The 13,448-nt window shown below is 45.8% G+C and overlaps 1 protein-coding gene across 1 annotated transcript in view; it reads right to left on the bottom strand.

The window, feature by feature from the left end:
• LOC142590423 (neural cell adhesion molecule 2-like) overlaps positions 1-13,448 on the bottom strand; it is a 483,557-nt gene that overhangs the window by 127,387 nt on the left and 342,722 nt on the right. The window lies entirely within an intron of this gene.

Genomic DNA, 13,448 nt, shown 5'->3' with positions numbered 1-13,448 from the left:
GCCTATGGCGGAATATCACAGCAAGTGCTCGCAATAAGACGGGATTACCGGCGCTGAGTGCTCAGGATCACATAAGCGCTTGGAATCGTGATGGTGCCAGTTGCCTATCGTGTTATGACGAAAGCGCAATACAGATGACGCCAAGCATAGGTGGAAAGTTTTCATTTACCCGCGGGGGGGGGGGGGGGGGAGGAGGCGGAGGCTGGTGCCCGACCAGCATTCCGAACCCCATATATATATGCGGGGTTTGGAAAGCTGGTCGGGTTATTGAAGAAACTTCGTGTGACCTCAAAGAATACCTCACTGAAGTGACGGGCTTATAATGGAATTTACAAGACCTCATAGTAGCAGACAGTTCAATATCACAGCCTGAGTCCTCTCCCACCACCAAGAACCTGGCGTCTCTCGGTGGTGTAATCTTCCTTCGTGTAATTGTCGTATACTTCGCTATCACAAATGCTGCTTCACCTTTCCGGCGAAAATGCAGCGTCTCTCTCTCTCTCTTTTCTTTTGCTGTAAGTCCGAGTATACGCGCTGCTGCGCATGATCGACTGCTGTTGATTCTGAGTTCGAGTGAATCCGCCTTCGCCTCATTTCGGTTACTGAGTAAATTATACAGGGTGTCCCAGCTATCATGCACCAAGACTTATAGAAAGAGCAGTTGCGTTACTCGAAGCTAACCTTGTGTATGTTTCCAGTACAGTGGAGTAGCCGCCAGTGATACTTTATCCCTGCAATTTTATTCGGCAATTGCAATTAATTATATAATTCGACAGGTACCAATTCAAAAGTTCCAATGAGGCATTTGCCCCTCCCCCCCCCCCAGATGACAGGCACCCCCAGATGACATCTAACTGCTTTGTTTTCAGCGACCGACTAATTGAATGCAATTTTTTCTGACTGGCAAACAAAGCTTACAAAATATGAAAAATACCACGTGGCTGCGCTCCCACCCACACCATAAGGCAGCGCCTTCAAATGTGCTGATTGAAAGCAACTGTATTGCCTGTCGCAAACTCGATGAGACAGCGCATCACCTTCGTAATGGTACGGAAGGAGCACCAACAACAGGTTTCGCCGCTTTGCAGCTATTCCTTCCTGTCTACGTCACGCTTATTATCCGTCCCTCAAGGCCGACTGATAACAATGATAACAAAAGCCCCTTGATAACGCGACCGAAGCGCTGCTCTTACAACGCACGAAATGCTAAAGGCAATGTAATACCTTGTTTCACAATCCCGCCTTTGCTCGCGCACCGCATCGACAGAGTGCGCGGGCAGCTATATTTCGCGCCAGAAACTTGCTTCGCACCAAAGCCAAATTAAAGTGACGGTTTTAGTTTTCATGAGAGTATATACGTGCTACCCGCCATGGTTGTTCAGTGGCTATGGTGTTGGGCTGCTGAGCACGAGGACGCGGGATCGAATTCCGGCCACGGCGGCCGCATTTCCACGGGAGCGAAATGCGAAAACACCCGTGTACTTAGATTTAGGTGCACGTCAACGAACCCCAGGTGGTCACAATTTCCGGAATCCTCCACAACGGCGCGCCTCATAATCGGAAAGTGGTTTTGGCACGTAAAGCCCCATAATTTAAGTACATACGTGCTGGAAAAACAGGTACATGGCATAAAATAAACGCGAAATAAACAAACCGGGGAACGACCCACGCGTGTAGAAAAGACAAAACCGAAGCGTTAAAGAACGTAAATAAGCACTTCTAAATCAGCCGAATTGGCAATCTGGACGCCTGCACAAAAGCAAACAAAAAGGTATATTACATTTCAGTGTAAATTTATTATATATGAATTCGTAAGCGTCGTCGAACACCAGCTGCAGCCAAGAGGACGCATTCGAATAGGTCACCTTCTGCAGCTACGCGCTACTGAGTCCGCTTTATCATATCTTCAGTGGCTTTCTTGATGACCGACGCTCAAATTCTACGGCAGACCCGTTATCCTTGTCTTCAGCTAATCTGACGTCCGTCTTGATCATGTAAGCACGATCTTTCACATAACCCCAAAGAAAGAAATCGAGGGGAGAGAGGTCAGGTGCACCTAGCCGGGCAATTTATAGGCCGTACCTTCCAATCTATTGCGCATGAAAATTCGCATCCAGCCAGTTTCGTGCTCGGCTGCTACTGTGTGCTGGTGCTCCATCTTCCTGATACCACAGAAGTGGAAGACGTGACAGCGGGACTTCGCTGAGTAACTCATCCACCCCTCCTTGTAGGATTTCGTCCACGTAACGCTGTCCAGTCAGTGTGCTATCGAAGTAGATGGGACTGATTATATTATAGCACTGGCGTGAATTCCGCTCCCCACATTAAATGACCACTGGTGCGGTGCCGATTACGCTTTACCCAGTGTGCATTGCAGTCACTCGGTAAGTGTGCATTATGCAAATTTACCGTAGCGTTTTTATGAAAATTAGCTCCATCTGTGCACATGATGTTGCTCAAAAAGCCTCGTGACTCATCGGCTTTTGTGAGGATCCAATTCGAGAAATCTAGACGATTGTGCATGTCTTCCAAGTATTGGGGCTGGTTAAGGTGGTACGGGTGAAAGGCCGTCGTTTAGAATGCTCCAAACTGATGACTTGGAAATTGGTGCCTGAACGACCACGTCCCGCACGCTAGCATGAGGGTTTGAGGCAGTAAATGCTAGAACATCCGTGCGTAGGCTAGGACTCAAAGACGGAGTCCTCAGCCACTGTTTCTTGAAGCTGCCGGTTTGTCTCAGGTTTCCATAATTTCTGATGATAGTCGACGCGTTTGGTCTACCACGACATTTCCATGACTGATATATATTTGCGGCCTTCCCCTTGTTGTCATTTGCAGCTCCCAAAGGCAATGATCATTTTCGCCTTCTGCTCATTTGAGAAAGACATGGCGACTGGGACGAAAAAAAAAACGCACCTCTATACATTTGCACTGACGTTGTCATTTCGGTTTAGTGGTGATAAGTATTGTGGAGAGAAAAGAACCATCCCTGTACTTTATCTTTGCTAAGACAACAGCTATCGCAGCTTGCTTCCAACTAGCACTAAACGCAACATTACTTTGGCTGAGGCGCGGCAGATAAGCCGCTAGCTCCATCACGATGTTTTACAGCGAAGCTGTATATGGCTAGCCGATTCGTCCGTCCATCCGTCCGTCACCTGCACGCCGAAAACTCCTCTGGGCCAACCGCAAGCGAATGCACAAAAAAAAGCAAAAGGGAGGCGCGCGATTGGCTGCGCCAGTAGTGACGTCGTTGCTCTCCGTTGCAACCGAGCGTGCGCGCAGCAATTTCTCTCCGGCTCCGAAATGGGGCTGCCCCGCGTCATACATACTCCTGAGGAGCAGCCAGCTTTGGATTAGCAACGCCCCGAGCAGAACCGGCAACGAGCACGTCTACGTTGTCCCGACGCTGCTGCCTGGGCACAAGAACAAGCTCGTGCAGCCGAGTGAAAGCAGCAATTGCGTACCAAAGATCCGGCAGCCTAGCAAGCCGTCTTTTAATGCACCATCAGGTTCAACCCAGTGATAAACACCGGGGCCGCACGTTTCAGCTACTCTGGTTAACCATCTGTACGGAGTGCTTGGGAGCCGTTTTTTTTTTCTTTATTTCCTTCATTTCGTTCTGGATAACGTAGAAGCAGCTTGTTCGAGGGCACTACTTTCTGATGCGAGTGGGAACGCAGTCACGTGGTATCCGCCATATTTCGGATAGTTTATTTATCAGTCGGAAACATTTGTACGCAATTAGTACGTCGCTGGAAAATACCGCAGTTAGATGTCCCATGGCTGTGATACAAATGCCTCATTGTCACTTTGATAATTATGATAGTACGTCTAGAGTTAGTTAATTATTTAGAATTACCTAATTAAATATCAGTAACCAAAAATTACTACCAGCTACTCCACTGTAATGGAAACAATATGCCCCAGGTTTTCTTCGAGTAACGCACTGCTTTTTTTTCAATGTTGGCGCACGGTAGTTAATTGGAATACCATGTATATAGTTATCACCTCTGCATGCAAGTGACGATGTTTCCATCCATATTAAACATTGTGAATTATTAGATTTTTTTAAGTGAGCCGTTAGCTTTGCTTATTGGAAACAGAAGCGATACTGAGACACATATCATTCACGTGCGTTTAACACGCCGTTGATAAAACACTCGTTTCATCGTTTCTTTATTTCATTTATTAAGCACAAGTAATTTCCCCTATGTTGTCCTTGGTGTCAGTGTTTGTTGGCTTCTTATGATATGACTAATAAAAATCGGGCCCCTCGGTTAACCCCCTTTCTTCTCGTTCATTACATAACGAGGGTCTCGAATCCGGCAACATTGATGCCTTCAGGTAGCATATGTGGGTTTATTGACCAGTTGCCTTCACCCTAAAAGATCACGTTCTCGTGACGCCTGCGGCAAAAAAAGACGTTCCACGTCCGCCGCCAAGGTCTGTGAGTGGTGGCGCTGGCTAACACTCCCAGGGTTCTACTAGGACACATAAATACCCAAGAAAGTGGATGGGAAAACGACGCCGCGGTAGCTCAATTGGTAGAGCATCGCACGCGAAATGCGAAGGTTGTGGGATCGTTCCCCACCTGCGGCAAGCCGTTTTTCCATCCACTTTCATTTACATTAATTTATCATTTCTTTATTTCATTCATTAAGCACAAGTAATTTCCCCTATGTTGTGCTTGGTGTCAGTGTTTGTTGGCTTCTTATGATCTGCCGAAGGGGTCACTCAACTCTACAGGTTTCTTTCCAGGGTCAAAAAAGCACGCAAAACATTTTGAAGCAAGGTGAACATACAGCAACATATTCATTCTCTGAGCATAAGCTATCCATATTTTTAGAAATAATTGTTAATTGCCTAGGTCCTTCTTTTTAAAGATATAATAAACTTTGGCCTGTGTATATATTTAAATATATTGTATATGTGCATGGTGTTTACAGTAGAAATTTAAAGCGATGTTCAAGTGAGAAAATGCCGATGAGGCAACCGCCCCTAGTACTTCTAATGCGCTTGTTCTCGTATTGTCAGGATTCGCAGAAACAAATCAAAGTATGAATTAAAATCCGTGCACTTCCGCGCCGACAATGATACAGTAAGCCATTAGCCACAATTAAATTTTAAGTGAAAAGGTCGAGGCAAGTCAATAGAAATCTAAAATGATGTGGGTGACAAAACTCTGGCAATGACACGTTAGCTTTGGTGGGGTGTAGGTTTCGGAACTCCCCCCCCCTCCCTCCCCCCTGGATATCTCCGGAGGGGGCTCGGACCCCGGAGCCCCCGTTGTCGGCACCTGTGACGCCAAGCTTATGCGATCATTCCGTGTCTGGGCAGCATAGTAGCGTAAGAGCGGATTCAGGGACCAAAGCACATAATCTGGATAGAAAAATGTTTACTTTAATTTTTGTCACTCCAACGTCACGTGTTAGGCATTAGAAATTTAACATGGTAACATTTAACTAAAAGAAACGCTTTTTAGACGTCTTCTCATTTTCCGCAGTCTATTACAGAAATAAGAAGCAGGGTTAAAAGTATGCTTGCAAGGTCCGCGCCTTCAATAGCCCCCTCCCCCTTGTTTACATATCACGGTAACCCCTTACGCACGTGAGACGTGAAGGCACCTATTTGTCAGTACTGTGCCTTGTAAAAGTACCGGCATAAAGTAAAAGTACAATTCCAAATGATATTTCTCCTTGCACTTTGACGGTTCTCTGAGTGGGGTCCCGCCTGCGTTATCACCCGGATGGAACTGTCGTGACCGTGGTTGATAAAAAAAAGTATCCGAGGACACCTAAGTACTTCTGATGAGTTCTCAATGCAAAAGCATTAATGTCCAATTGAACGCCGCTGAGCGAGTAATACACCATAGCGGTACGTGAAGGGTGAGCCAGCAGGCAGCAGCAGCCTGCAGGGCCAACGCCGCATGCCACCGACGCCCCGCGTGACAAGATATTAGCTAAGCCCAGTTGGGGTGAGAGAGAGAGATACGGACCACGCGCCGGCTTCCGAGAGCGAGGGTGACGTGGTGATGCCTTCAGGCCTCACGCAACACCTGGCGCGCTATGGCTGCAGCATGTGTTCCCTGTCGTTTGCTCTGCTCCGTCCAGGCGCTTTCGTGGCGTGGCTTCTCAGCCAATGGAAAGTTAGGTGTCATTTCGCTGTTACAGAATACAGACGCCAGTTTCTTTTCGCTCAATTAGCCATCTGCTTCCGCATGAAAAATAAAATCGAACGAAAGGAGTCCTTTGCCACTATATGAGTTGATCATACCAGTAATGCATGCCGCATAACCAGTTTGTTTTATATAATTGAATTTCCTTCGCCATAACGTGCACGAAGACAGCACGCACAACGAAAATGAACAGCATTCCCTCAACATTAAGTTTCTACCCGGGGGAGAATTAAGTATCTGGCGTGGGATCAGGAAGGCACTAGGGAAACGCGAGCAATACTTGCGGATATTTACAACGAATAAATTGACCAATGCAGTAAACGGCAATCTTGCTTTTGTTGTAATCAGTGCAATTCAGGCCCGGTATCTGAATAATGTGACACCGTCTACGACAATAACGATTATATAAGACTGTGAAGCTACAGAATCATACAAAATAATATTTCCGAGAAACTGCTTCACTGCTTGTGCCTCAACCATATAAAAGGAGCCTCCTAGTTTGCCATACATGTGTTCCATATGCGCATTGGTGGCAATTTTTAGGCGTTTTGTTTTTCTTTGCCTTTCATTTGCGATCCTTAAAGCTACATAAGATGTCCATTTCAGCATAAAAAAACTGTTCTACAAAGTCAGCAACGAGGGCTGTGGTTTTTTCTGTGTCATTTGAGTGTTGCCAACCTCCACCATCCACTCGCTCTTACTTCCATACCGATGCACGCTTTTCTCTGTGCATGCTTTCCGCCATTGCGTAGATTATCGGAAATTGTGGTGGTACAAGAGACCATCTTCGCTGCACATAAAACCAACTGTGGCTTGCACATAATAGGACAGCTCGCGCAGAAGCGAACTGCTGTTGACACAGCAACCTCCAGCAGATTTCGCAAGCGCTGCAACCAGCATAGAACTCCTGCGCTGTACAGGCTAGTGTATTGGCACTCTGTATCGAGCCTCTAGTATACAGTATCGATATATTTAAAGATTAGTATGCACCAGAAAATTTGAAAGAACAAGTTTGGTGGCATGTTCCACCATCCCGTTTCAAATGGAATGTTCCAATAATAATAATAATAATAATAATAATAATAATAATAATAATAATAATAATAATAATAATAATAATAATAATAATAATAATAATAATAATAATACCTCCAACACACCTTTTCAATCGGCGCATCACCTGGCATTTAAGGAGCTCGACTATCGCAACATTAAAAGCGCTCTGCGGCCGGTGTAGGGCACGTTCAACTTTACTGCAAGATGGGATTTGGAACGGTGGCGTCATGTGTGGTGATGCGCAGGCTGGGAAGCTGTTTTCGAGGTCTTTCATGGGACGGGCATGTTCTTTGTGTCAATCAGTGCGCATGGCAGTTATCAAAGATAGAAGAAAAAGGTACCTCATGAACGAAGACGCTGCCACTTATAAGAAAGCTCACACTTCCAGATTTCAAAGAGTAAGTGAACTAAAGCAGTGGGCTTAGCTAGCTCCGTATATTACACTTTTGCAATAGCAAGTGCGCAAATTGTGCTTGGAGAGGTGCTCGGGATTTAAGAAAAGGACGCAAGAGTGAAAGACTGGTGACGAAGGTTAAGTTAAATGTCTCGCTTCATGTAAAACCATGACGTTGCAGCTTTTTGCAGTAGCTAGCCCGTGTTAGGTAACCTTTCATTAATTAAAAGGAAATTATGATGCATCGAAAAACAAGCGGCAACTTGACCTCACAACTGTTTTGGTGTTCTGATGCGCGAGAGCGGTCCAAAATACGTGTACATACCGCAATATCTATGCAGTGCCGCAATAACGTCCTCGGGGCCAGGTTATGGGCATGCAGCTGAAGTATCGCAGAAAGCTATAATTTTCTACGCCCACGTTAGCATTGCTTTCCCGCCGAATAAAAGCACAAGAATTCCCCAAAAGTGAACAACCATATTAATCGGATTAAAAGTGTTCCACTTTGTGCATTTAGAATGCAAATGATAAAACGGAAATGGAATGCAGAACTTTCAGTTTATTCTCCGAACGTTAATTTGTCCCTCACTGACATATTCGTAGTCACTGGTGAACAAGCGCACTGTATTTTTATTATTGATGAACTGCAAGGTCACTAGCATTAACTTTGTTCTGGTTGGCTCAAACAGTTATTAAACTTGTACTTAGGCGTTTCACGTGCCATGAAGCTTCGCACGTCTTTCACATACGGGATTAACGTTCGCTCTTTTTACCTCAGAAATAACGTTTGACGTGCTTTCTATCTGCGGAGATATTAATTGAGAATCTAGAAAATGAGTAAAATACTTTACGCTTCTACACGCTTGCTGGATCAGTCTCATATTCAAAAAAAAAATATTAGAATCCTGTCACTGCATTTCTCAGTTCTTGTTCATGTGCGTTGGTCACAGGGGAACGAAAGCGTGAATTGGCAGATTTCTGCGTTCAGAGCAAATTGTAAAGCAATAACTTCGGTCATTTCTCACTGAGGAGCAGCAGCGCTATGCAGGGCTTAGCTTGCATTATATGAAGTTTGCATGTAGAGTCCCATGGTGTAGACATGGTAACAACAACGGTGCACACAAAGTTGCAAACTCTTACAAAAATTATACGCCATGCAGTTAACATGTGATGCTTCTGTAAGGTTAAATCCGAATGTTTTGTCATGTCACATTTTGGCCCAAAGCTTGTTGTACTGTTGTAGAAAAGCGAGGTGCCGTGCGGTGTGCTAGGTGTCCAGTCTCGTGGATGGGGCTTCTACTGCGCGTTGGTTCTCCAAGCCAGCGAAAAGGATGGCCGTCGCTGCAGTGAGGCGTCGCGCTGGACGCCGTCCACGCAAAAGTGAAACTGTCCCCGAGAGTGGTTAATCAGAATATGGCCCCAGGGTGACTGAACCATGATTGCGAAAAGAAAAAAAAAAAGCGGGAGAGTTCTGCTGGTTTAAGTATAAAACTGCGATTAGTTTTCTTTTTCTTTTCTTTTTTCAGCAAAGAACGGTTCGGCAGACGTTGCACTTCCAATCAAGGATATTAATACGCCCGGCTACTAAAGCACGCACCTTCAATTATGGCGCTACAACTTGAATTTTACCGTATAATTTGCGTTCTTTACACGAAAGTGCAAGCTGTTCCTGTCTTAAAATCCTACCAAATTGTTAACAAGAAAATGCTGTGGCAAGCCAGTGATTTGCAGCCTTCGACGTTCGCATATGTGAAGGGGCAGACACATTTTTCCTGACATATAACAGGGTTCAGATATATAATTCATACATTAGGTGTTCTAAATCATGAGCTCGACGCATAATTGTTGATGGCGCCAGCATTTACGCGCGGACAATTCATGTTGCGTCCATTTTTCTATCGCGATTATGCATTCGGATAACAGTTAATAAAATTTTACTTCACAAATGCAGGGGGTGACCTCGTGACGCTACTCGATTTAATCGACGCCCATGGTAGCCCCTGTTAACTCTCCTGGCGGCAGACTAAGAGCCTTTGCCACGCCCGCCGGGACGCTGCGGATCGTCAGTGCTGCCATCTCACTCGCCTAGAAACTGTGGCACAGCTGTCTGCCGATAACTGCGCCTTGCTGGACAACAAGGAATCACACTTACGCAAGCATTGCTTTATGAATATGGACACGGCCCATGTTCCAGAAAATGTTCTTACGCGAGGACGTGACTTGCGTCGTGAGGCTGAGGGAGGAAAATCATAAAAGAGGGCAATTGCCCAACACTGCTTGCGACAGCGGCGACATTGCGTTTCTATCCCAACGTCAAAAAAAGATACAGCGGTAAATCCCCGCGAGTTCACATTGGTCCAATGAAATCTGGAGGACTTGAAAAAATAGCGCCAAGGTTCTCTGGATCCCCACATAAAGCTCCGCCTTTCGCAAGCCTTACCAAGTCGTGACGTAACTCTCATTTTTCGTCTTTTGGTTGACGTAGCATTCGCTCATGCCTACTCCTTCCTCGTCGGAATGGGTAAAAGTCTCGAATGTGAAGTTTGTGGGCTCGTTTCACCACACAAAAGCCACAGTACCCTGTATCGCGCGTAACAAAATTGACAACCATCTTCTTACCGAAAGCAACACTCTTGGACCCTGGTCCCAGAAGACGTCAGCCAGAGTTCACTTGAAAGCAATGATCTGCTTTGTAAAAGCACAGGGATTATGTGGACGCCTTTAGAGTGTGTCAGGTGCCGCCACGTGCCCCATGTTCTTGCTGCCAGTTTTTTTTTTCATATCCTTTTCAGTCGCCATCTTTTCTACTGTTTCTCCTTCCCCGGTGCAGAGTTGCCAACTGCTCAGTTACTCTTGTTAATGTCCCTGGTCATAATATTTTTAAACTCTCTCTCTCTCTCACTCTCTCGAGTAAAGCTATGCACGTTCTGGATTGAGAAGTCATGAATGAATGAATGAATGAATTCTCGGGTTTTGCGTGCCAAAACCACGATTTGATTAGGAAGCATGTCGTACTGGGGGACTTCGGATAAATTTTTACCACCTGGGGATATTTAACGTGCCCCCAATGCATGGGAGAGGGGCGTTTTTGTATTTCGCCCCCACAGAAATGCGGCCGCCGCCGCCGGCATCCGATCCCGCGACCTCGTGCTTAGCAGCGCAAAATGAGAAGGCTTTATTCTTACTTACAATGCAGACAGGAGGGGTTGAAAAAGCTGTTATTCTTCCCAGTGTTGGTGGCGACAACATCCAAGGGAGCGTCACATCGAGCCTCACTCGTAGCCGCTCACCATCGCCCCTTGCAGGATCAGTGGTCCACGTCACACACGCTTGTACCACGGACTGACCTCAACAGCTGGCGCTGCGGAGGAGCGTAGCCCTCCCAACCTCACGGCACCCACGCCGCCACTCGGAAGTGCAGATGAGATCGCCCACGCGATTGCTGATGCCTAGGTCGCCGGCAACTCCACGCATGCGCAGACGGTCCCCCCTCTGCTCCTCCTCCGCTGTCACCTCATGGTTCTGTTGCACGCTCCTCATGCACTATCATCCTTCTTTTCCCGCTGCGCTCCGCGTTCGCTTTCATTCTTCGCGGCGCTCGTTTGCTTGGTTACGCCGTCGCCGTCAGACAATGCCGACGCTCACCGCAGGAACGGGCGCCCAGCGCAGAATGGCAGCCCCAGCGTCCCCTATCGTGCTTCAATAACACAGGGAGCCACCTAATTTCGGTGGAGCTTAGTCGGACTATCCGGAAACCTGTATCGCGTCTTTCGAAAGAGTGACGGCCTCACAGCGAAAAGATCACGGTGAGTGGCTATGTGAACGCCTTTCACTTGCTCAGGTCCTCCGCGTGCGCGCGCGAACTCACCGCCAGCTTTCCTCCCTCCCTCTAGCTCATCTTTCCATTGTCTCTTTTCCGGCCCCAAGGGTAGGGTAGTCAACCAAACGCATTTCTGGTTAACATCCCTGCCTTCTCTCTTTCTTTCCTCCTCCTCCACATTAATGACTGACCCTCTAACATTTCCCCCCGCATGCGATTATTTGCCGACGATTGCATCATATGTAGAGCTATTAAAAGTAACGATGACGACATCTGTATTCAAAGCGGTCTTAACCTGATATATTCCTGGTGTCGTAATTGGCTAATGACACTCAAGTCGTCAAAATGATAAATATTCTCATTTTCTCGTAAAAAGGGAAATTCTAACATTGCTTGCTCAATAAACAACTCTCCAGTTGCTCGGGCACAGTCATACAAGTACTTGTGCTTAAATCTCGCGTCTAATCTTTCAAAGAAAATCCATATCATGAGCAAATGAGATAAGGTACCCCAAAAATTGGATTATTTATGTCGAAACCTGCGTCCCTCACCTGCCAGCACACGCAAATGAGCTTATATAACTTTCGTTTGTCCGCAGCTTGAATTCGCCTCATCTATCCGGGCACTTCTCCAAGGTTAGCTAATTTCAATGTTACAAGCAGTACAAAACAGAGCCGCCCGATTCATTTCATCCAATTACGACCGCCATTCCAGAGCCACTCGCATTAAATTAGACTTATTCTTTGAAGCATTATGTACCCGTAGAACAATCGCTTTGTTATGTCTGATACGCAAACATATTCACTGCACAACACAACAGAAATTTCCCCTAGTAATCCCATCACGTACTTCTAGGCGCCTTTATTATCATCTCAGTCTCATGCGAATATTCGGTAGAAGCAAAGCCTTTAATTTCCCGGCTTTGTCACGAGCCATTGCACTCTGGTATCATCTTTCTGACAGCCTTGTTTCCATCACTATGGAAGGATATAGAGAAGAGCCATACATTAAATATATATATATTTTTTTCTTTTTCGAATACGGCCGCGAGGAGTCTATAACTCAGTTATTGTGCACTAATGATTTTGACTCCTTTCAAACGAGGCGAAAAATAATACGACTGAAGTTCCGTTACTCTTCAATAAACCGTACATTTTCTTTAGATCCTAGTTCATACATAACTCTTTCTGCATCTAAGAAATCCCGTTGTTCCCACCCCCTCACTCTCTCCACTTGTGTTGCCAGGACAGACCTCTTGAAATTTTCCTTCTTTCCTCGAACTATAAAAGAATGGAACGTCATACCGTTCCATCATCTCAGCTCTCCTGAATCAATTCAAGCTCATATTATTAGTTTGTCCTAAGTAACGTTGCTGGTGTGTGCTCTTTTGTTTCCTTTCTTAAGAGTATTTGTTATTTGTTACCTTGCCCCTCCTGCTCCGGCCACACAGCCTGCAGTGTGATGTAAATAAATAAATAAATAAATAAATAAATAAATAATCGTTAAACATTCCTCGAGAATTTATACTCTCGCTTCTTGTAAAGTTCTGTGTTGAGTATTGTATACAATTTCTTCGCAGTCATTAATAACGTTCTTTTGTTCCTGTTTATGCTCTGTATAATCCTACATTTCCACCACCCGTCACTAAATGCTCTGACTGCAATTGTGACGTACTTATGAATAAATAAATAAGTTTACCGCAAGAAAGGTCATCTCGCTCTTTGACAGCAGTGTTTTTTCTAGCTCTTACAAGAAGGTATAGTTTAGGTATTGTAAGTACACCAAACCACGTGAGGTGACTGCTCGAGGGTGGCGGAAGAGCCACCTCGTCACGAAGTCTTCCTGTAAGCGCCCAAGCTAAGAAAGCGCTCGTTCTAGGTTCCTATCGCTTGATGGCAGTGCCGGACAAGAAGTGCTCCCACACGCATTTGTCATTTTCATTATGCCTTGAATAGGCCCCAGAAACTCCTCTACGTGTCTGCTTCTTGAAGAGGCGCACG

This window comes from Dermacentor variabilis, chromosome 1 (genome assembly GCF_050947875.1).
Source record: "Dermacentor variabilis isolate Ectoservices chromosome 1, ASM5094787v1, whole genome shotgun sequence".
Lineage (NCBI taxonomy): Eukaryota > Metazoa > Arthropoda > Arachnida > Ixodida > Ixodidae > Dermacentor > Dermacentor variabilis.
Note: the sequence above shows the minus strand (reverse complement) of the source record. Positions and strands in the feature narration are given on the sequence as shown.